General features: G+C 41.0%; 1 pseudogene; it reads right to left on the minus strand.

Annotated features, from left to right (window-relative positions):
- Positions 1-11,615: 11,615 nt before the first annotated feature.
- On the minus strand, positions 11,616-11,700 carry LOC115070822 (annotated as a pseudogene).
- Positions 11,701-24,952: the final 13,252 nt, after the last annotated feature.

Below are 24,952 nucleotides of genomic sequence, written 5' to 3' on the forward strand. Positions count from 1 at the left end.
AAATAGGGATAATTTGACCTCTTCTTTTCCAATTAGTACCCCTTTAACTTCTTTCTCTTGTCTTGTTGCTCTAGCAAGAGTTTTGGGCACTATATTGAAAAGGAGTGGATATGGTGGACATCCTTGTCTGGTTGTTGATTTTAATGGGAAAGCTTTCAGGTTTTTTCCATTTAGAATGATGTTGGCTGTGGCTTTGTTGTATATAGCTTTAATTATGTTGAGGTATGTTCCCTCCAGTCCGCTTCCCTTTAGGACTTTAATTATGAATGCATGCTGAATTTTTCAGAGCCCTTTTCTGCATCTATTGAGATGACCATGTGATTTTTGTCTTTAAACCCTGTGCTGGACAGCTGTAGTGTCAACATGACACATCTGAGTTGAGGGAGCCTCAACTAGGGAATTGCCTCCATAGGACTGGCTTGTGGCCATGTCTGTGGGGCATCTTCTTGATTGTTGAGTGATGTGGGAGGGCCCAGCCAACTGTGGGTAGTGCCACCCCTGGGCAGGTGGGCCTGTGTTGCATAAGAAAGCGGGCTGAGTGGGAGGGAGCCAGGGGAGCAAGCCAGTAAGCAGAGTTCCTCCATGGCCTGTGCTTCAGCTGCTGCCTCTAGGTTCCTGCCCTGAGTTCCTACCTTGGGCTCCCTGATGAACTGTGACCTGGGAGATGTAAGCTGAATAAATCCTTTCCTCCTCAAGTTGGTATTGGTCAGAGTTTTTTGTCACAGCAATGGAAAATCAAACCAGAACAGAAATTGGTACCAAGAGTAGGATATTGTTGTGACAGATCTGACCTTGGTATATTTAGGAGGATTATGGAAGCATTTGGAACTTTGAACTGAAAAAGCCATTGAGTGCTTAGAGTTTGTTGCTGTGGAGCTTGGAACAGCTTTTCTGAAAGACTTGTGAAAAATGGAGGCCTGCCTTGTGAAGCTTGAAAGGGAAGCAGAGACTATCAGGGCTGTATGTGTGATATTTTAAATTGAGAATCTGGGTTCTGGTCAGCTGGGGATGAAGAATAAGCTATGATTAAGAAGAGACCAGAGCCTGAAGTAAAACCTTTGCTTTATTGGGACAATTGATGCTGGTTAGCTGGGGCTGAAAAATTAGCAGTAAGTAACAAGAGACCAGCATCACCATGGTGAAATCTTCTTGGAAGTATTTCCTCAGGGTCTATACACAGAAGCTGTGGTCGAGAGGGGACCCGAGCCTCCATCTCTAGCTGAAAGCAGGTCTTGGTAATGTGTAAGAGTCTTCTGCATGGTTCTGGTGTTGAAAGCATGAAGAGGTCACAGAGAGCAACTGAGGCTTGGCACTCTGGGAGGCTAGGAAAGGCCATAGGTGAAAGTTCAGTTTCAGTTGCACTGAAGACCCCAGGATTGATGGGGTCATGGAAAGAATCTGAGGCTTTACACCCTAAGAGGCAAGAAGGCCATTCGTGAAGGTGTAGCCTCAGTTTCAGTGGAGACCCCAGGTGTTTGGAGATCCCAGGACCATGGGACGACTGCCAAGGACAGCAGCAGGTGTGGAATGGAGCTGGCCTGGGTCTGTGAGAAGGGCTTTGTGTGCTGTGGACAGCAGAGTCAGAGAAGTGGAGCTGCCAGAACCCTTTGGAGGCCAAATGATTGTGAGTGAATCCCAGATGTCCATCCTTGAGCTACTTTGCTGGACTTTGATTTTGCTTAGGTGTGCCCTATTCTTCCCTTTGAAATAAGATAGTACTTGTTTTGGATTTAACAGACCCCCCCCCATTAAGAGATGTTTAAAAGAGACTATGGAATTTTAAGTTTTTGGATTTTTTAAGAACTGTGGGGCTATTAAGGTTGTACTGTCTTATGTTGTGATATTAATGTTAAAGTTCACAAGGGGTCAATTGTGCTGGATAGCTTTATTGTCAACTTGACACACCTGGGTTGAGGGAGCCTCAATTAGGGAATTGCATTCATAGGACTGGCCTGTGGCCATGTCTGTGGGGCATCTTCTTGACGAGTGATGTGGGAGGGCCCAGTCCACTGTGGGTGGTGCCACCCCTGGGCAGGTGGGCCTATGTTGAATAAGAAAGTAAGCTGAGCAGGGGCCAGAGGAGCAAGCTAGAAAGCAGCATTCCTCCATGGCCTGTGCTTCAGCTCCTGCCTCTAGATTCCTGCCCTGGCTTCTTACCCTGGGCTCCCTGATGAACTGTGACCTGGGAGATGTAAGCTGAATAAACCGTTTCCTCCTCAAGTTGGTATTGGTAAGAGTTTTTTGTCACAGCAATGGAAAACCAAACCAGAACAGGCCCACTTATGTGAATTATGACATTTGTTGCCTTGCATATATTGAACCCACCCTTCATCTCTGGAATAAAGCCTAATTTATCATGGTCAATGATCTTTTAGATGTACGTCTGTATGCAGTTTGCAAATATTTTGTTGAGAATTTTTGCATCTATGTTCATTAAAGATATGGGCCTATAGTTTTCTTTTTTGGTTGTATCTTTACCTGGTTTTGGTAGTGATGCTGGCCTCATAGAAGGAATTTGGGGGTTCTCCCTCTGTTTATCTTTTTGAATAATTTAAGTAGTATTAGTTGTAGATCTTTAAATATTTGGTAGAATTCTGTGGTGAATCCATCTTGGCCTGGGCTGGTAGATGTCTGTTTTGTAGGGAGGTTTTGTATTACTGTTTCAATTTCCTTATATGTTATGGGTCTGTTTAAACTGTTGATCTCTTCTGGTTTAGCTTTGGTGGTTCCCATGATTTTAGATATGCATCCATTTCTCTTAGGTTTTCAAATTTAATAGAGTATAGGTTTTTACGTATTCCCTTATAATGTTCTGGATATTTTGGGTGTCTGCTGTGATTTTTCCCCTTTCATCTTTGATTTTGTTGATTAGATCTTTCTTTCTTTTTGTTAACTGGGCTAAGGGTCTGTCTATCTTGTTTAGGATCTCAAAGAACCAGCTCTTAGATTCATTGATTCTTTGTATTATTTTCTTTGTGTCTTCTCTCCTGCTGGGGTTGGGTTTCATTTGTTCTTGTCTTTCCAGAGTCTTCAGTTGCAAAGTTAAGTCAATATTTGTGCTCTTTCTGATTTTTTAATGTAGGCAATTAGATCTATAAACTTCCCCTTTAGGGCTGATTTTAAAGTGCCTCTGAGGTTTTTGTTTTGTTATATTATCCTTTTCATTTAATTCCAGGAATACTTTTAGTTCTTGTTTGACTCATTCATCATTCAGGAGTGTGTTATTTAATCTCCATGGTTCATGTAGTTACCAGGGCTTCCTCCAGTGTTTACTTTAAGCTTTATTGCATTGTAGTCTGATAGAATGCATGGAATTATTTCTATTTTTTTTTTGGTATTTGTTGAGGTTTGTTTTGTTCCAGCATGTGGTCAATTTTAGGGAAAGTACCATGGGGTTCTGAATAGAATGTATATTCTTTGGTGCTTGGGTGGAATATTTGGTAGATGTCTGTTAGGTCCATTTGATGTATGACATCATTTAATTCAGATATCTCTCTGTTTACTCTTTGTATAAATGACATTGCCTCTAATGGAGACAGTGGGGTATTGAAGTCCCCTAGTATTATTGAGTGGGGGGTCAATCTGTGTCTTAAAGTCCTTTAGTACCATTTTTATGAAATTGGGTACACCAGAGTTTGGTTCATATATGTTCATAATTGTAATATCTTCTTGGTCAATTGTTCCTTTGATAGAATGAAGTGACCCTCTTTGTCTCTGCTAATTAATTTTAGTTTGAAGTCAGACATTAGAATTGCAAATGCTGCTTGTTTCTTAGTGACATTTGCTTGGAATGTTCTTTTCCATCCTTTCAATTTAAGGTAGTGCCTGTCTTTGTAGACGATAGAGGTTTATTACAGAGAACTAAAGGATGGATTTTGTTTCTTAATTCATTCAACTATCCTGTGTCTTTTGATTGGGGAGTTCAGTTCATTGCTGTTTAAAGTTATTATTGAAAGATGTATGTTGGTTGCCATCATTTTGAAATATGTTTGCATTCTTGGTCTAATTTTGTGTTTCCACAATTAAACCTTCATTTTCTTTCTTTCTGTTTCCCCTTGGGTGTAGTTGTTCCTTTCTCCATTCTTTGTGTTGTTTCAAGTATTCTTTGAAGAGCTGTTTTTTGAGCATGTAATATTTCACCCTATTCATGTTGTGGGAGCTTTTTCTTTCACCTTCAACCATAATAGACGTTTTTGCTGACTAAAGTATTCTGGGTTGGCATCTATGGTCATTTAGAACTGGTAATACTTTGGTCCAGGCTCTTCTGACTTTCATAGTATGCACTGAAAAGTCAGCTGTAATCCTGTTGGGTTTTCCTTTATATGTGACTTGTTTTTCTTTTGCAGTTTTCAGTATTCTCTCTTTTTTGCTGTACATTTAGTGATTTTGGTGTGATATGCTGTGGGGAATTTATTTTCTGATCCTGTCTATTTTGGTGTATTCTATGTGCTTCTTTTATTTGTATGGGGATGTCATTCCTTAATTTCGGGAAATTGTCTTCTACAGTCCTGTTTAAGATCTGGTCAATACCGTTAATCTGAAATTATTCTCCTTCTTCTATGCCTATGATGTGTGGATGTTGTCTTTTCATGGTGTCCCACATTTCCCTCAGATTCCATTCCTGTGTTTTTAAATTTTTCTCACAATCTGCTTGAGTGGTCCAATTCTTCAACTTTATCCTCCAGTGTTGATATTCTTTTTTCCATTTCATTCATTCTATCTGTGAGACTTTCTCCTGTTGTTTCAAATTGTCTTATTCGGTTTTTACTTCCTTCATTTCAGCCTGATTTTTCTTCAGTATTTCTATTCCTTTGTGAATTCAGTCAGAAGTTTATCCCTACCTTCTTTTTATTCTTTGATTTGTTTGTTTGTGTGTTCTTTAAATTTTTTGACTTCTTTGATTCTTTTTATAATTTTTGTCCTATTAAATTCTGTGTCCTGAGCCATTTCTAGGGGGTTCTCCTGGTGAAATTCTTCTATGGACTGGTGGTGTTTGGTGGGAACATCGTATTTTGGTTTTCCATACTATTATTTTTCCATTGTGATTTTAGCATGTGGATTTCTTTTGTTGTTTGTGATTCTGATATGAAACTCAAGCCTTCCTTTGTTGAGCTGAATTCTGCTTCTATTTTTATTATTGGCATTTTCTTACTGAGTATGTAAACCTGGCTGGTCTAGGTTTTGGGTTTTCTTAGATTTTATATTGGAGGGAACAGATGGCTTCAGTCTAGCTACTCAAGGGCTCCCACAAAGCCCCAAGTCAGGCTCCAGTCAGGTACACTCAGGCTTCCTCTTAAGGTCTGGACCCCTACTAGTGAGCAGTCACAGCACAATTTGGGAAGTTCACTAAGAGAAGGCCTGATTTAGATGCTCTCAGGCAGTCTGCAAAGTCTGGGCCCCTTCTAAAAGGCAGAGAAACCTAGACCTGGGGTGGTAGGATGGACTGTAGGTGGTTGCAATATAGGAGCATGGTGACGTTGTGATTTGGGCAAGCTTACCACCACGTGGAGGCTGGATCCAGGCACTCTTAGGTGGTCTCCTATGGCCTGGGCACCTAGTGTAGCACAGAGAGGTCTAATCCTGACAAAGTGGGAGGGGTCATACGTGGTCCCAGTGTAGGGAGTTGGGCACTGTGAAATTTGCAGAAGCTCACCACCATGCACAGGCTGGATCCCAGTTCTTTCAGGCTGTCTTCTAAGGTCTCCACCCCTATTGTATTAATTATTTATTTTAACTTTATGTGTATAAGTGTTTGCCTACATGTAAGTTGTACCACATGTATGCAATAGTGGTGGTGGCCAGAGAGGGCATTAGATTTCCTGGAAGTGGAGTTAGGGATTATTCTGATATGCCATGTAGATGCTTGGAACTGAATGAGGATCCTCTGCAAGAACTAACAGTCTATAAGAGAGTTTTAAATTCTTTATGTTTGAGACATGGTCTCATGCATCGCAGTCTGCCCTTTTTGAACTCATTATATAGTCAAGTATGACCTTGAGCTCCTCGTTTTATTCAGGATTTCCGAAATGCTCCAAGATGCACAGCTGGATTTGGAAAATCTTCAGCTTGTTTATGGAGCAATTTATATCCTATTCAGAAAGTCATTGACCAAGCCATTGTCAAGTATTTTCCCCATGTATTTCTCCATTATTTCAGCAATTCCAGTTTTAATCTAAGGTCTTGTTATGTTTACTTTTGTATAGGGTGTGAAAGACATGTCTTGTTCTAATCGTCTAAGTGTGGAGATGTACTTTCCACAGGGCCATTTTTCATAAGCTTTTTTCCTCTACAAAGATTTTTGATAATTTTGTTGAGAACCAGATAGTTGTGGTTGTGTAAATATATTCTTGAGTCATCCTCTATTTCACTTCATTCATATGTTACTGTTTTGGACTGTATATTAGTCAGGGTTCTCTAAAGAAGCAGAACTGATAAAGTCAATATATATTAGATTATATATAAGTATATAAGTATATTAGATTAGCTTACAGGATAGAGTCTGAGCAATCCAACAATGGCTGCACCACACTGGAGAGGCTGAATATCAGGTAGTTGATCAGTCCATGAGGCTTGAGATCTGCTAGTCTTCAGTCTACGTTGGAATTTGAAGTTGGTCACAGCATCAAGTTGGTCACAGCAGCAGGATGAACTCATCAGTGAGAGAGAAGGCAAGTGACCAAAAGCAAAAGCTCCCTTCTGCCATGGCATTTTATAAGGGCTGCCATCAGATGGTAACACCCAGAGTTAGGGTGGGTCTTCCAACTTCAAATGATCCAATCAAGAATGTCTCTTTCATTTCAGCTAATCCCAGATCCAGTCAAGTGACACCCAAGATTAGCCATCAGAGACCAATATCTTCTTAGTTTTTACATTTATTTTTATTAGTTTCAATTATGTGTCTTGGGGAGGTGGGCAGGTTTGTGCACCTGAGTGTAGGTGCCTATGGAATCCTGAGGTATGGAATCTTCTGGAACTGGAGTTACAGGCATTTATGAGCCATCTAGCATGAGTGCTGGGAAATAAACACAGGTCCTTTTCATGAGCAGTATGTGCTCTTAACCTTTGGGCTATCTCTCCAGTCCCAATAATTTGTTATTTTTCTTGATAATGCTCTTCAGAATAATTGATGGGCATGGTGAGATATTTTGCATTAACTTTTTTATAATTTCAATGCATTTTATTCAAAATATATCTTAAAAGAACTAAAGAAATAGGATTTCTTTAAATTAATAGACAATTTGGAAGTCATTACACATTTTTGAAGGGGAACACTAAAGTTTATTATAGTCATGAATAGTATTTCTTTAAATTAATAGACAATTTGGAAGTCATTACACAACCTTTTCAAAGGGCAACACTAAAATTTATTATAGTCATGAATGAACATGTAAATATACTTATAACTGTTTAATGATTATTTTCACTTATCTCTCTATTTAGCTTTAAAGAAGAATTTTATTAATAACATTCAACAATACCTACAAAAATACTTAAAATATTAGACTAATAAAATATTAGTAATTCACTGGACTTCCATGTAATCATGTTACTAATCAAAATATAGTTCATTTCAAATATTCAGGATTGGCTGTTTTGAATTAGCAGGGGGCTGAAGCCCAGCACTGCTACTTTACACTGAAGTGCTTTCTTAGTGCACTCGATAAATAAAGCAAATCAACCTTTTGATGTCATTCATGAATTTTGCATAAGGCATTATTAATTCACAGTGCAACTAATATTAATGATGCCTTGATAATGTACTATGGATTCATCAGCTCTTATGCAGCAACTAGTGAAACAAATTATCACATGATCCCTAGAAAGCAAGACATATTGAATTTATTCCCAAATCAAACTAACAAATAGTGTACAGTCTTCAAAAAGCCACAGAACTGGGAACACAACTATGTTTCCTGTAGATATGATTCTATCTACACATGTGTCAATATACATTTTTGTGTATTCATATTTTTATGTAAATATAATAATTTATAATCATATCTTACACAATATTTTTTTCCATTATTAATATTCTGACTTGGCATAATGTCTTCCTTTTTTTTTTTTTTGAGACAGGGTCTCCCTGTAGTCTCAGCTGACCTGGAACTCACTATATAGACATGCCAGAATTACTCTTTTCATGCAGGGTGGCTGAGCCAGTTGCTATTATTTTTTTCTGTATGAGCTTTACAAATGTTTTTATCCCATTTTCTCAAGAGTATATTAGATTTGGGGATCTGGAGAAATGCCTCAGTGGTTAAGAGCACTGGCTGTTCTTCCAGAGGACCCAGTTTGGGTTCCTAGCACCGATATGGCAGTCAGCAACCATCTATAACTCTAATTCCATGGGATCTGACACCCTCTCTGGCCTCTATTGGCACTGCATACACATAGTGCACTTACATACATGCAGGGAAAATATTCACACATAAAATATAAATAAATAAGATTATATTAGATTTCACTGAATGTGTAGATGCCTTTCATTAAAACTTCATTTTGTTCACACTAATTCCATCAATCCATGAATACAAAATATATTTTCTTATTCTAGTATTTTCTTCAATTTCTTTTGCCAGTGATTTACACTTTTAATTGTAAGGTTCCTTAGCCTCTGTGTAGAGGAGTCTTCCTAGATAGTGAACTTTTCCTTAAATTCTCATAAATTACATAGCTTTCCTCATATCCTTCTCAACATGTTCATTGTTCACATGCAGAAAAGGTACAAGGGCTCAGTAGCGGGCTTGCCTAATGTCAACAAAGTCCTGGGTTTGATCTCCAGCACTACAGAAAACTAGGAGTCAAAGTGCATACCTGTAATCACAGCACTCAGAAGTGGAAACAGGAGGATTGGAAGTTTAAGACCACCCTCATCATATAGCCAGGCATGGTAGCACATGCCTTTAATCCTAGCACTCAGGAGGCAGGCAGATCTCTTTGAATTCAAGGCCAGCCTGGTCTACCTAGTAAGTTCCAGGACAGCTGGGCCTACAGGGAGACCCTGTCTCAAAAAAAATCATCATCTACATAGCATGTTTGAGGCTAAACTTGGCAATACAAGACTCTTCCAAAGTGATTGAATGGGATAAAAATGTAGCTCAGGGGCATACAGTTTGGCTAGTATATGTACTGTGTAGATGTAACTTTGACCTACATAAAAAGAAAGAAACATGGGGGCTGGAGAGATGGCTCAGCAGTTAAGAGAACTGGCTATTCTTGAAGAAGGCCTGGGTTTGAATCCCAGCACTCACATGGTAGATAATAACTGTCTATAGCTCCAGTTTCAGGGGCTCTGATGCCCTCTTCTGTCCTCTGCTGGCACTGCACAACACGGATTCACTTACCCACATGCAGGCATAACATTCATACATAAATAAAAATAAATGTAAAGTTATTGGTTTTTACGTCAATTTTGTAACCAGATCTTTTTTGAAAGTGTTTAGCAGACATAAAAGTATTTAGCAGTAGCCCTTCGGATCTTCTCAGTGTAGGTTCATGTCACTTGAATATTAGAATAGCAATTTTCCCCTTCCTGTTTATATCCCTTTATTCAAAATCTGTTTACCTGGACATGGTGGTATGTGCCTCTAATTCCAGCCCTCAGGAGACAGAGGCAAGTGGATTTCTGAGTGTGTTCTAGGTCAGCTAGGGCTACAGGGAATCACTGTCTTGAAAAAAAAGATTTTAATAAGACTGAAGGAAAAGAATGGAAACACTATATTATTGCTAATTTTAATGTACATTCATTATGTTGACATTTTCTCCTATTGATTTCTTTTTCTGGAATATTTTTGTCATGAAGAGATATTGACTTTTGTTAGACTGTGTGCATCAGTTATAATTTATTTTTTGGTCTTTTTGAGACAGGGTCTCCCTGTACTCCCACCTGGCCTGGAGCTCACTTGATCTCACAGAGATCCACCTGCCTGTGGCTCCCAAATGCTGGGATTAAAGGCATGTGCCACCATGCCTGGCCTTGTTTGCATTAATTAATAAAGCATGTTACCATATTTCATTTATATGTGGTATTAGAGTCATTGTTTTGCATGAGTTTATTTGTTGTGGCACACATGAAATGAAATGAACATAATGATGTACAATATTTGTAAATTTGTAAATTGTAAAATAATTCGGTTTGTAAGTATTTAAGAATTTTTTTTTTTTTGGTCTTTTTGAGACAGGGTCTCCCTGTAGCCCCAGCTGTCCTGGAACTCACTACTTAGGCCAACTCAGGCTGGCCTTGAACTCACAGAGATCCACCTGCCTCTGCCTCCCAAGTACTGGGATTAAAGGCATGCACCAACATGCCCGGCTCAAGTATTTGAGAATTTTTAAAAAGTTGGTATGAGTACTTTGCCTGCATATATGTATATGCATCATATGTATGACTGGTGTCTGTAGAGGATAAAGAAGGATATTGGATCCCCTGGAACTGGAGTTTCAGAATATTATGATGTGTTGTATAGGTGCTGGAAACTGAACCCAGGTCCTCTGCAAGGGCAGCAAGTGCTCTTAACTGCTAAGCCAGCTCTCCAGCTCCCAGTATGTAAATATTTTATTAAAGATTTTTCATGGATGTTCATCAAGTAAGTTACTATAGAGTGTTTTTTTATTTATAATTTTTTATTTGCTATTGTTTTGCTTTTAAGTTTAAAGAAAATTTGATTCAAGAATTAAAAAAATATTTTATTATTTTTATGTGTATGAGTGTATTGCCTGCATATAGGTAAGTGTATCCATGTCAGGCAATGCCTGCGAGGACAGAAGAGGCTGTTAGATTCCCTGGAACTGGAGTTACAGACAGCTGTTAGCTGCCATGTGGGTGCTGGGATTCAAACTTGGGTCTTCTGCAAGAACAACCAGTGTTCTTGACTGCTGAGCCATCTCTCCAGCCCCTGATTAAAGAATTTCATACAATTAACTTTTGTTATGTTCAGACTTACTCCCCCTGTCTCCACCCTTGTCTCAACCTCCCTATCCCCCAACTTCATGGGAAAATGAAAAATCCCATCCATCTTACATAATATACCTCTGAGCAGGGTGCTGAAGAAATCATATTTCACTAGAGTGTCAGTTATCTATAATTCTTTCACAAAGGTGTGCCAAAGTGAGGGCCCACTCCCTTTCCTTTGTGCATGGTTTTCCCTCAGAATACATCCAGGGGATTTTCACTCTTAATTTCCATTTCTTTTACAAGCTGCTTAGGAATGTCAAGTAGGGATTTCTCTTTTTCTCAATGGTCAGAAACACTTGTTTTTTTCATCAAAGTTAGTTGTTTGCAGCCCTTGCATGCAGGTTACTCTTTGGCTGTTTCAAGGCTTTACTTAGCACAGTGACCCCACTGTGGACCAAGGTGTTCTCCAACAGGTGGATTCCCCACAAGGTTTTTACCATGGGTAAAAGAAGCATCTAGTTCCTCACAGCAGGCAGGAATTAGCTCAGGTCTTGACAGCCACTGGGTGATGATGATGGTGCACGTGGGTGGCCATGTCCAACCTGGGTGTATAAGTGGCCATGTTGGGCTGGCCCTGCCCAACTGGTATATGTTGGTGGCCAGGCCAGCATGGCCCCACTGGTGCACATGGATGACTAGGCCAGCTCCACCCTGCCAGTGTTATATTCCTTCTTGTATGTATCAAAACTCACACTGAACTGAAAAATGAGTTCTGAGATGCAAAAAGAGATTTATCTCTTTTTGCACCTGTTTTTCATGACTTTGTCCACTAGTTAACAATTATTTTTTGTTTTTTTTTGTTGTTGTTGTTTTCTTTTTGAGACAGGGTCTCCCTGTAGCCCCCAGCTGCCTGGAACTCTATGTAGATCAAGATGGCCTCGAACTTACAGAGATCTGCCTGCCTTTGTCTCCCAAGTGCTGAGATTAAAGGCCTGCATCACCACACTCGGCCTTATTTATTAGTTTTATAATTATATGTATTGGTGCACGGATGTAGATAGGTGCATCTGTGTTGTGTGATGCCCGTGGAGGTCAAAAGAGGGTATCTGAGCCCCTAGAACTGGAGTTATGAACAGTTGTTAGCTGCCATGTTGGTGCTGAACCTGGGACCTCTGCAAGAGCAGCCAGTGCTAACAACTGAGCCATTTCTCCAGCCCAATTATTTGTTTTTTTTTTTAAATACTATTTTTATTTTATATGTATGAATGCTTTACCTTCTCATATGTAAGTGCACCAGATGCATGCAATGTCCATGGGGGCCAAAAGAGGACCCTCTGGAAGTGGAATTACAGAATGGTTGTTAGTTGCCATGTGTGTTCTGGGAACCAAACCTGGGTTCTCTGCAAGTACAGCCAGTGCTTTTAACCACTGAGGGTCAGCCTGATTGTCATAGTGAATTCTAAGCTACTTGGGATCACAGGGAGACCCTGTCTCAAAAAAAAAAAAACCAAAACAAAACAAAACAACAACAACAACAACAAAAAGAGGGGGCTGGAGAGATGGCTCAGCAGTTTAGAGCACTAGCACTGGCTGCTCTTGCAGAAGACCCAGGTTCAGTTCCCTGCACCTACATGATGGCTAACAACTGTCCTTAGCTCCAGTTCCAGGGAATCTGACTCCATCTTCTTATCTCTGCAGTATGGTACACTTGTACACATATAGACAAAATACTCATACATATAAAATAAAAATAAGATAATTTTAAACAAACAGAAATTATTTTATAAGGTCTATAAGGGATAGACAATACAATATTTTAAGTTCTCTTAGTTCCCTTGCCTCATGTGCATTCAGCTACTTGGAGGCTCCAGATTGATGCATCTACTTCTCTAAGACCCAAATCCATGCTCTAGTTTGAATATCAATTCTAGTTTCATCTGCTTTACAAGTTGGAAATATTAAAAAAATATTGGAAAAGTGCTAAGTCAGCTCCACTCCCATTTTCCATTTTGGGAAATGTACAATGACGATTAACTGGAAACTTGTTAGAGAGACTTAGCCAAACTCGCTCATCTACCTCTCCCTTTTGCCCTAACAGTTCCCTTCTATTTACATTCCCCATCTCTACTTACTCTCTCTATATCAACCCAATACTAGTCTCTAATCTTACTTTTATACAGATTTGTTTTACTTCGCACTCGCAACCACAATGATTAATATATACTACTATCGATGTCCCTTTACTCCTCAAATTAATTGGTGCTTAAGAGGTGACTGTTTTCAGGTAACTGTTACTCAGTTTTCATAGTACACCTATACCAACCTAGTGACCGTTGTTGTAGACAGTATTCTACACTCAAGAAAGTACCAGGGCTGTTGCCTAGTGCCTGAACATCAGCCTAACAGAGGAAAGCAACATCTAAGTTGTACTGCAACCGTATCTCTCCTAAACATTGCAAACTCAGGGCTGGAAAGATAGCTTAGTGGTTAAGAGCACTGGCTGCTCTGGAAGAAGATGTAGGTTTGATTCCCAGCACCCATGTGGTGGCTAACAACCATCTGTGACTACAGTTCCAAGGGATCTGATGCCCTCTTCTGACTTTCATGGGCATTGCATGACACAGATGCTTTTACATACATGCAGGCAACATACTCATACACACACATACACACACACACACACACACACACACACACACACAACTCTTCCACTGAAAGAAAAAAAGATGACTTAAATAAATTCAACACCACCACTCCAGATGTGCAAGTACTAACACAAAAGCACAAGTAATGTGAAAAGCCAAGCCAACATGTGTCCTCCGAAAACTACCAATGCCACAGTAAATGACATGCAATGAAAGTGACAGTGATGGTATTCTGGACAAAGAATTCAAAGGATGATCGTAAATGTTCAAAGAAATCAAAAAGGGCTCAATGAAAGAAGGAAGTCAATAAAGGATATGAAAATGGAATTCACTAAAGGAGAACCTAGCTGAAATCCTGGAGTAGAGATGAAAACACTTGCATTATAATTTGTTTTGTTGTTGTTGTTTCTTTTTTTCTTTTCTTTTTGGAGTCAGGGTCTCACTGTAGCCCCAGCTGACCTGGAACTCCCTATGTAGACCAGGCTGGCCTTGCTCTAGCAGAGATACCTGCCTTTGCCTCCTGAGTGCTGGCATTAAAGGCACCATCACACCCAGCCTTCATTATAATTTCTAAAAAATTAGACTGCAAACTAAAATTATTCAGAAGAGACAAAGGAGATCACTTTGTAATGATTAAGGAAACAGCCCATTGGGATATTACAATTCGAAATATATGTTTACCAAACATAGGTGTATCAAATTTCATGACATATTTGTCTACCAGATATAAAGCCACAGATTAACTCCAATACACTAAAAGTGGGTGACTTCAGTATCCCACTCTCATAAATATGCACTGAGCCATCTCTGCAGCCCCTCAGTCAGCATTCTTATGTAACCTAGGCCCATCTGCCATGGGATGGCACTGCCCACAGCGGGATGAGCCCTCCCATATCAATTAGCAATGAATACCTCTCAGACATGCCCACAGACCCATGGGCCTGTCTGATGGAGGGAATTCTTCAGTTGAGGTTCCCTCTTCCGAAATGACTCTAGGTTTGTGTGAAGTTGACAGCTGAAGTTAACTATATGGTCAAAGTGTTGAGAAAAGTGACTGTTGAATGGTCAGCCCTAAGTGGGATATCTATTTTGTAGTGTTTTCTTAGACTTCTTTTGATCAGCTGCCCTGATATTGTTTATTTATCCCTGTGGCCCCATGAGTGTGCTTAGTCCTCTCTTCAGTCTGATGTATTTTTTCCAGTATCCTCTGTCCAGATGGCTTAGTAGTCATAAACTCCTTTCGTCTGCTTTTATCACGGAAAGTTTTTCTTTTCCTTTCATTTTTGATCATTGTTTTGCTGGGCATGATAGTCTGGATTGGCAGTTGTGGTCTTTCAGAACTTGAACTATATCTTTGCAGGACCTGCTGGCTTCAAAAGTTTCTATCAAATAATCTTAGGTGTCATTCTGATGGGCCCGTCTTTATGAATAACTTTACCTTTCTCTCTCAAATATTTTAAATTCCGTTCTTTGTTCTGTGTTTTTAGTGTTTTAGGTATAATATGTTATGGGAAGTTTCTTTTCTGGTTCTGTTTATTTGGTGTTCTGTAGGCCTCTTATACCTGGATGGACATCTCTTTCTGGAAAATTTTCTTCATTGATTTTATTAAAAATATTTTATGTGCCTTTGGTATGACAGTCTTCTTTCTCTATGTCCATAGTTAGATGGGTCTTTTCATGGTGCCCCAAAGCTCTTCCTTATTCCATTCGTATATTTTATTTTTTCTCTTACCATCCTTGGTGGTGCACACCTTTTATCCAGCCCTTGGGAGGCAGAGCCAGGCCTATTTCTGTTTGAGACCAGCAGTTCCAAGATAGCCAGAGATGAGACCATGTCTCAAAATATATAATTAAATTAAATAAAAAGCAAAAACATCAACAACATTTTATCATTGACCTTTACTGAGTGATCTAGTTCCTCTACTTTGTCTTTCACTACTGATACTCTGTTTTCCTCATGACTGGTGAGGCTTTTCCTTGACGTTTTTATTGGCTTATTGAGATTCCTGTTTCCAGCATAATTTGAGTTTTCTTCAGCAATTCTCTCTCTCTTTATTGTACTCTTTAAAAGTTTTTAAACATTGAGGGCACCTGTGGAGATCAGAGGACAACTTGTGGGAATTGCTTCCTTCCTTCTATCATATGGGTCCCAGGCACCAAACTCAGGTCCTCTGGCTTTGCAGCAAGCACCCTTATCTTCTGAGACATTTTGCTGGCTCTCTGTGTTGAATTCTATTTTCATATCTCGGATTGACTTCCTCATTTTATTCAACTCTTTTGCTTTGTTTTCTTAGATTATATTTGTATTTTTTTGAGTTTTTGAACATAATTATAATTATTCATTTGAATTCTTCATGTGAAAAATCAGGTCATCCTCAATAGGGTTAATTGCTTTGGGATTAGTCATTTTTGGTGGGGGACATGTCATGATTTTTTGTTTTTGTTGTTTCTGCTCTGGGACTTGCATATCTAATGTAGTTTGTTGGTTGAACCAACCTCCCTCCTTCCTTCTCCTTCCCTCCCTCCCTCCCTCCCTCTCTCTCTCCCTCCCTCTCTCTCTCTCTCTCTCTCCCTCTCTCTCAATGAACAGAAGACGGCAACTGTGTGGCTGACCTGGGTTGGAAGTCGTGCCCACAGGGTAAAAGGTGTGAGCATATCAGTCTCCTAAACTGGTAGGCTTCCTTCCTTCCTTCCTTCCTTCCTTCCTTCCTCCCTCCCTCCCTCCCTCCTTCCTTCCCTCCCTCCCTTCCTTCGTTCCTATTTAAATCACCTGTCTTCTTCAGTGGTAGTGCATACAATGTTCAAGACAGGGCTAAGTTGTAAGAAAACAACCAAGAGTTGTTTTCCTTGGTAAGACTGGTATTTGAGGCTGCAAGTTCTATCCCTGGTCTTCTTTTGAGAGTTCACTACTTTCTCCTCTAACTTTCATTATCTACTGGTCAGCACACCCCTTGCTGGGCCTTGCTGGGCCATGCAGCCTTCTGGTGTGGCTCTCCACACTTGGATGTTTTACCATAAGTCACTTCTGGTCAACCAGAGATTGGAGGTATGAGATGTGGGAGGCTATGGGGAGATAAGAAGTGGGCCTGTCCAGGGGTGCAGGACTAGGGTACCTAGGGTACCTTGGGGGTGGAGGAGAAGGCAGGATGTGAGGGTAATCAGGATGGTGACCACACAGACAGAAGACCTGTGACAGGGATATACAGAAGGATGAGAAGGGGAAAGGTCCTGGGATAATTCCAGGGACTCGGAAGTTGCAGGTGTTGGGGGTGTTCTCACCATTGGTGGAGAGGAGGCTGTTGCTGACCAGAAAGGCTGTTACACTGGTCCAGAAGGACTGGGGCCACTATGGAGGTGTGTGGTTGTATTATAGGCACAGGTCAGAGTCCTGAAAACACTCGCTGAAGTTTCCAGTTCTTATGTCCCAGGAAGAAGACCTGTACTGGGTCACATGTTAGAAAGGGAAAGCAGTACTGAGAAGGGGAATAGGTAGTGAGTAGGTAAAGGCATATGTTCAAAAAGTCCTGGGCCAAGAGGTTCATAACCTTTACAGGTCATTCACATAGCATCCACATTTGTATAGAGTGGACCTTTCTCAAGAATGCTGTTTATTACATGTAGCTCAGGAAGAGAGCAGCTTCCAGGTTTTGGGCAATGGGCTTCCTTCATATGGCAAACTTGATGGCACTTTATCCAGTGCCTACTGCCCTGACATAATCCTGGCAGTTCTTTTTAAAAATTATTTATTTATCTATCTATATGTTTATTTATTTATTTTTATTGAATTTTTGTGAATGTCATATATCGTGATCATATTGGCCCTCTCCCCTATCTGCATACATACCCTCATAATCCCCTCACTAGGTTTCATATATTGTCATATATATTAAGGCCTATGAAGCCAAGTTTGTGTCCTCAAATGTCCTCTGGTGTGAATCCATCTATTGAAGCCTGATCAACCTATCTAGCATCACTCCCTTAAAGAAAACTAAGTCTCCCTCTCCCAGTAGTAGTCATTGGTTGCCAATAGTGTCTCAGATAAGGTGGGGGCTCCTTACCCGTTCCCCCATTTCTGTGCTGGTTTTTGTCTGCTGTGAGCTTGTGTAGGTCTTGTGCGTGCTGTCACCATTGCTGTGAGTTCAAATGAGCAGCTTCTCAGCTGTCTGTAAAACTCTGTTTTCTTGTGGACATCTGCCACCCCTGGCTCTTACAGTCTTTCTGTCTCCTTTTTCACAGTGGTCCCTGAGCCCTGGGTGGCAGTGGTTTGATATAGGTGTCCTGCCCAGGGACAAACACTCTGTGGTGCCTTATTCTCTGCACTTTGGCAAGTTGTGGCTTTCTGGGTTAATCACCATCTGTTTCATGAGGAAGCTTTACTGTGAGAGTTTAGAGATGCATTAATATGCTTTCTGTGCCCTGTTCTGCTAAGTCCCCTGAGCCTTAGGTGTAGAGGTTTCATTGTAGATGTGTCACTTAGGGTTGGGCTCCTCACAGACATTTACTCTCTGTGTTTGACCAGCGTAGAACTCTGTAATAGTCTCCATCTTTTGCAAAAAACTTTTTTGATGAGTGGTAAGAAGTATACTTGTCTACAAGGATACATGTTTAGAATGTAGTAAGAAATTATGTTGGTCTAGGGATGTGATAAAAGTAGGCTTTTCTCAAGGATCAGTGACCTCTCCAGTCATGTGTATTTGGCTCTGTTTACAGTACCACACATGAGTTCCCTCCCATTGAGCTCCCTCCCTATCAATTAGATAGCTGTTGATTACCCCCAAGGTAAAAGTGCTACTACCTAACTGATATAGATTGCTTCATTGTAGATGTGTCACTTAGGGTTGGGCTCCTCACAGACATTTACTCTCTGTGTTTGACCAGCGTAGAACTCTGTAATAGTCTCCATCTTTTGCAAAAAACTTTTTTGATGAGTGGTAAGAAGTATACTTGTCTACAAGGATACATGTTTAGAATGTAGTAAGAAATTATGTTGGTCTAGGGATGTGATAAAAGTAGGCTTTTCTCAAGGATCAGTGACCTCTCCAGTCATGTGTATTTGGCTCTGTTTACAGTACCACACATGAGTTCCCTTCCACTGAGTGGGTCATACACCCAATTAGACAGCTTTTGATTACTCCCAAGATAAGAGTGCCACTACTGCACCAATAGAAATGGTTTGCTGGGTCATTGTTGTGTTTATTAAGCTTTTCAGCTTGGTAGGACCGCTCTGGTTTTCTTCCTTGGCAGCTTTCCTAGTATCCTATGATCCTATGAGAGCTAGTCTTCAGGGAGGTGGCTTCCAGCTCAGTTCCAGCTCAATTGCTCCAAGTCCTGTGTCCAAAATATGACCCGCCTTCAACAATAAGGTCTTACCTTCAAGTTCTTGGAGCCAAACAAGGGCTGTGGCAATATTCTCTGTTATTTTGGTGACCAATAACTTGAAGGGTGGTTTCTCTTGCCTGACACTATGTTTTTTTCCTTTGGTTATATAGCCTTCAGCTACACATATGCATATATATATATATAGAGAGAGAGAGAGAGAGAGAGAGAGAGAGAGAGAGTATGTTTTTCAGTAGGACTTCAAACTAATATATTTCCTTCTGGCTTTACACCATCTAAGCATTACTTCTCACACCGCTCACTACCCCTGTATAACCCATCCTACTCCCTTCCCAGTCAAAGTACCCCCATTGTTCACATTTCCCCTCAATAACACCTGCTTCCTACCATCCTCCTCTCTAGAGTTCCTTTCCATTTTCCTGCTCCTGCTGTTACATCAGGATAGATACTCACATCTACGGTTTTAAGCAAAGATCTACAAATGAGACAAAGATATACAAATGAGACAGAACATATGTTGCATGTTTTTTGAGTCTGTTACTTCACTTAGTGTAAGAGCTTCCAGTTCTATCTAATTACCTGCAAATTTCATGATTTCATTTTTCTTTACTGCTGAGTAGAACTGTTTTGTGAATGTACCATATTTTCATTATCCACTCATCAGCTGAGGGACATTTAAGTTTCTTCCATTTCTTAACTATTGTGAAAAAAAAGAAGCAACAAACATGGCTGCACAGGTGTCTCTGCAGTAGGATGAATCCTTTGTGTACATGCCAAGGAGTGGTATAACCAGATCATATGGTAGAATTACTTTTTTAAAGAGTTCTTCACACTGTAGACATAAAAACATGGTACTGGCACAAAAATGGACATGTAGGTCCATGGAACAAGATAGAAGACCCAAACATGAATGCACACAATTTCAGGCACTTGATAGTTGATAAAGGTGCCAAGAACACACACTGGAGGAAAGACAGCATCTTCAACAAATAGAGCTGGCAAAACTGGATTTCCACATGTAGAAGAATGAAATTAGACTTATATCTGTCACTCCAAATGGATCAAATACCTCAAAGTGAAACCTGAAATACTGAATTGGTTAGAAGAAAACATAGGCAGTGCCATACAGTGCACCTGCAGAAAAGAACTTCATTTAAAAAATTTTTTTGATTGATTTATTTTTATTTTATGTGTATGAGTGTCATGCCTGTATGTGTATAAGCATACCCATGTTGTGCAGTACCCACTGATGACAGAATAAGGCATTGGATCCCCTGGAAGTGGAGTTACAGATGGTTGTTAGCCACCATGTGGGTGCTGGGATTCAAACCTGGATCTTCTGCAAGAATAGTCAGTACTCTTAACTGCTGAGGTATCTCTCTAGTCCCGTAAAGGTCTTTCTAAATTAAAATCAATTGCTCAAATGGGACTTCATTAGACTAAAAAGCTTTATATAGCAAAAGAAACAATAAATTGAGTGAGGAGAAAATCTTCATCAGCCATATGTCTGACAGAGGATTAATATCCAGAATATACAAAGAACAAAAAAGAAAAAAAGAAATAAGAAAACAAACGACCCAATTAAAAAATGGGTTATGGATCTGAACAGAGAGCTCTCAAAAGAAGAAATAGCTAAGAAACACCTTTAAATGTGTTCAACATTCTTAGCAATTTGGGGAAATGCAAATCAAAACCATCTTACCCTAGTCAGACTGGTTAAGATCAAGAGAACAAATGCCACCAAATGCTGGCAAAGATGTGGGGAAAAGGAAACCCTGATTCACTATTGTTGGGACTGCAAACTGGTGTGACCACTGTGGAAAACACTATCCATTTATTTTTATTTTATGTGTATGAGTGTTTTGTCTGTGTTATATAAGTGAACCATGTGTATAAACACACAGAAGCCAGAAGAGGGAGTCAGAGCTTCTGGAACTGGACATATGAATGGTTGTTAGCTGCCATGTGGGTGCTGGGAACTGAATCCAGGTCCTCTGCAAGGACAGCAAGTGCTCTTAAACACTGACTCATCTCTCCGGTTCCCCTGGAATTCCTAAGGCCACCATCTGTGACGCTGCACATCAGCATGCACAGAAGGAGTGCAACATCAGGCACTGGTTGGTTTCTGACTGAAACCAGCTTGGGGAGGAAAGGGTTTATTTGGCTAACATGCCAGATCACAGGCCTTCACTGAGGGAAGCCAGGTTAGGGACTCAAAGCAGGAACCTGGAGGCAACAACTGAAGCATAAACCCTGGAGGAACACTGCTTACTGGCTTGCTCTTCTGGTTTGTGGCCAGCCTATTTTCTTTGTTTCATTTGGGGGGTTGTTTGTTTTGTTTGTTTGTTGAGACAGGGTCTCCCTGTAGCCTCAACTGGCCTGGAACTCACTGTGTAGACCAGGCTGGCCTCCATCTCACAGATACCTACTTGCCTCTCTCTCCCAAGTGCTGAGATTAAAGCTGTGCACCACCATGCACCGACCCTGTCTGCTTTCTTATACCACCCAGGAACACCTACCTAGGGGTGGCACCACCTACTGTGGGCTGGGCTCTCTCACATCACTTGACAATCAAGAAAATGCTCCACAGACATGGCCACAGGTCCATCTAACAGAAGAAACTCCTAAACTGAGGGTCTCTACAGGTATATGCCTGTAGTTCCTGCACTTTGGAGGCAGAGGAGGAAATTCAAAGCAGGTATGTCAAGTTGACAACTGAAGCTTCCCATGACACTGCTTGAGCACATCTGAGCATTCACCCTGGAATGGTGCAGCAGACTGGGGAATGGCTGGTGTGTCCCAGAGACCTGATTCCTCCAAGGAGTGGGGCCTGCCACCGAGAATGGACTGCAGAGGGGCTTCTGGGAGCCATCTTGGGACAGAAGCCACGAGCCTTCAGGAAAGCACAGTGGCAGGTGTGGAGAAAAAGATGGCCCTGGCATCTCACCCACGTCGGGAGATGGGGCATTTATCAACCTGGAATGAGACTGTGGGCTCAAGATGCATGGGTGAAAGTTAACAGAGACTGTGGATAGGTGGGGAAGTGATCTGGAACTGTGGTGGCCCACTGCGCAGAGCTGAGTGCTGGGTGCTGGGCATTAGTCTCTGTAAGTTTCTCCATCCCCACAAGATATAAACTATAATAACTTCACATAAAAATATATTATATGGTTTGTCTGATAGAATACGAGAACTGAGAGAACTCTGGTGACAAAATTCGTGCAGCTGGCACAGTGGTGTTAAAAATGACAAACCACAGAAGTGTGGAAAAAGCTAGAGAGCTGATGGTGGTGCTGATGTCTTTTTTACAATGGATTATAAAATATCTAACTAAAAAGAGGCCAATCAGAAGTGTGGACCACAACGATGTTGTAAATGTGGGGGTATGTTGCCGGTATGTGAAGATTTGTTAAAGGTTTTCCAGAGGCTAGAAAAACTTTTACCCCCAAACGGAGCACCCAGAGAGGGGGCATGGCCACTTTGCATAATAAAAGATGTGTGGCGGGGAGTAGGACACTTTAACTTGTGTAAGGTCCAAGGACTCATAGGAAAAGACAGATAATAGTAATAAAGAAAATGACCTAAAAATGAAAGTAGCTAAGGCTGCCCCTCAGATTCAACCATTGATACAAAAGGAAAAAAAGCTAACAGTGCTGTAGCTAGGAAATACTCCACACTGAAACTGTTAAAACTAGGAAAAACTTACAAGCAAGCAGAAAGCCCCTAGCCACGTGGCTTATGAGAGTATGGGACATGGGAGAAAATGATATCAGTCTAAGTCCTTCAGAAGCTTCACAGCTGAGTTATACAACCACCCATGTGTCCTTGCAATATAGGCTGTTCAACCTAGGCCAATGCAGTGGGGAGCAGTCCTTAATGGGATGGCTGGTTGAAGGCATTGAGGATACATGGTCATCACCAAGGGAGACTAACATGATTAGCAGGGGCTGGAGGACTATAAAGGAGGGGCAGGCATTACTGAGAGAACTAGGTATGAGAAAAGCAATATATAATGGCTAGTTCACTGGGCCAGATAAGACAGTGTTCACCAGAGATATGAAGGAAAGCTTAATTCAACTGGGACCTCAAGAATGGTATGGGGCTTTACTGGTTTTAGTAAGCCCTTTAATGGGACAGGATCTTTGTAAGGTGAGACAGGATTTGGCAAATCTAAATGATGCTGACCAGCATGTAAAACGTGTCTGTAGAATAACAGAATGCCCTATGAAAGATATAAAAGAGACAAGACAGACAAAATGGCCCATTTGGGTTACTTGAAGACAAATGTGGCAAGACTTATGTAGAGCCCAAATTCCCAGAGAAAAGATTGATAGAAAACCAAATTTGGTACAAAGGAGTTTTTGGAAGGCTTTAAAACCAGAGGAACAGTTTACAAAAGGCATTCAAAGAATAAAAACTGTCCCAGGGATGGTTAAGAATCCACAAGGATTAAGTAAGTTGCATTTCTCTTCTCATAAAGGCTATACTAGGGGTGGAAGCAGTTTTTCCCACCAAGTTCTCCCCCAGCAGCCAGGTGTGGTCAATGGAGAAATGACCAATATGGCTACAGTCAGGAGGCAGACCCAGAGCCTGTCTGACTCAGGGAACCAACAAGTGCAGCAGGGACAGGAGAAGCCCTCTGCCTCCTTAGCCCGGTTCAGGGTCAGGCAATTGGAGCCAACACCTGTAAGTGTATCAAGAATAAAAGAATACAAAGAGACTCCATATAAAATCCCCCAAGTGTGAAATGACTCCAAAGGGATATCTAAAAATTATAAAGAGCTAACCAAATGAATGCCTTGTACCCATGCTATAGCACCTAACAAGGGGCTATGAAGAAACCAGTTAATATGAATGGACAAAACCTTTCCATACTGTGTGAGACCTTGTCTATGATTGATTTAATATATAATGTTAACCTTCCTTCAAGTGTTTTACAGATGTAAAACCCATTTGAAAGATACGTGAAGAAGCAAAGGCTAGCTATAGCTGTAAGATTCTTGGGAGTTTCATGGTTGGGCAAGATAAAGACTCCCAAACTATACAACTGTTAAGAAAATCTACAGTACCAGGGGTGGGTTGCCCCCCCCCCATGAGCTGTTGGTCAGAGAGAGATCCTAGAGGGCCTCAAATTCACCAAGGCTATTGCCACTAATGTTGGTTGTACACTGGAAAGGTCGGTAAGGCCATGTTGCTGAAGACACTGCATGTTGTGAGAGTGGGAAAAGAAGAAGAGATGGAGCTGAGACTAAGTAAAAAAAAAACAAACTCCATGCCACTGGATGGATGACGTTCATATTGCCAGAAGGCACTATGCAGATGGTTGAGGAAGAAAGGATCCCCTATGATTCTACTCAACAATGGACCCCGCATGCTGTACACTATGGACATGCCAAGCAATGTCTGCAAGTGCAATAATGGCTTGACCAACATACTTACAACTGACAAATTTCTAATTGGATAAGGCCCACTCCTAGAGGTGGAACTGGTGCTGTAGACCAAATGGGGAAGCCATCACAAGTATACTGTTTAATGAATATAGTACACCTACTGGGATATCTTCTAGACATTTGTATTTACGTTCATGTTTGTTTGGATGTGTCTACTTCCTTCCATTTGTCTTTATAGTAGAAGAAACACCACTGAGATAGATCAATGGCCACGGCTTAAAGAAAAATAATGGGGAGACCCAAGAAGTCACAATTTTGCCATGATATAAGAGAGATAGCTCTATATCTGTCACCCCTCCAAGGCTCAGAGACCTTAGCAGAAGATGGGCAGAAAGATTGTAAGAGTGGAGGAAAGGGGTGGAGGGTGGAGAGTGTGTCCCAGAGATCTGGTTCCTCCAAGGGGCGGGGCCTGCAGAGGGGCTTCTGGGAACCATCTCCAGATGGAAGCTGTGAGCCACCAGGATTGCACAACGGCAGGCGTGGGGGTCTCACCCACATCACAAGAGGGGGCATTTACCGACCTGGAACAAGACTGTAGGCCCAAGATGTGTGGGCAAAAGTTAACAGAGACTGTGGGTGGGCGTGTAAGCGATCTGGAACTGTTGCAGCCCACTGTGCAGAGCTGG

The sequence above is a fragment of the Nannospalax galili genome, unplaced genomic scaffold (assembly GCF_000622305.1).
Source record: "Nannospalax galili isolate Female #2095 unplaced genomic scaffold, S.galili_v1.0 scaffold558, whole genome shotgun sequence".
In the NCBI taxonomy this organism is placed as follows: Eukaryota; Metazoa; Chordata; class Mammalia; order Rodentia; family Spalacidae; genus Nannospalax; species Nannospalax galili.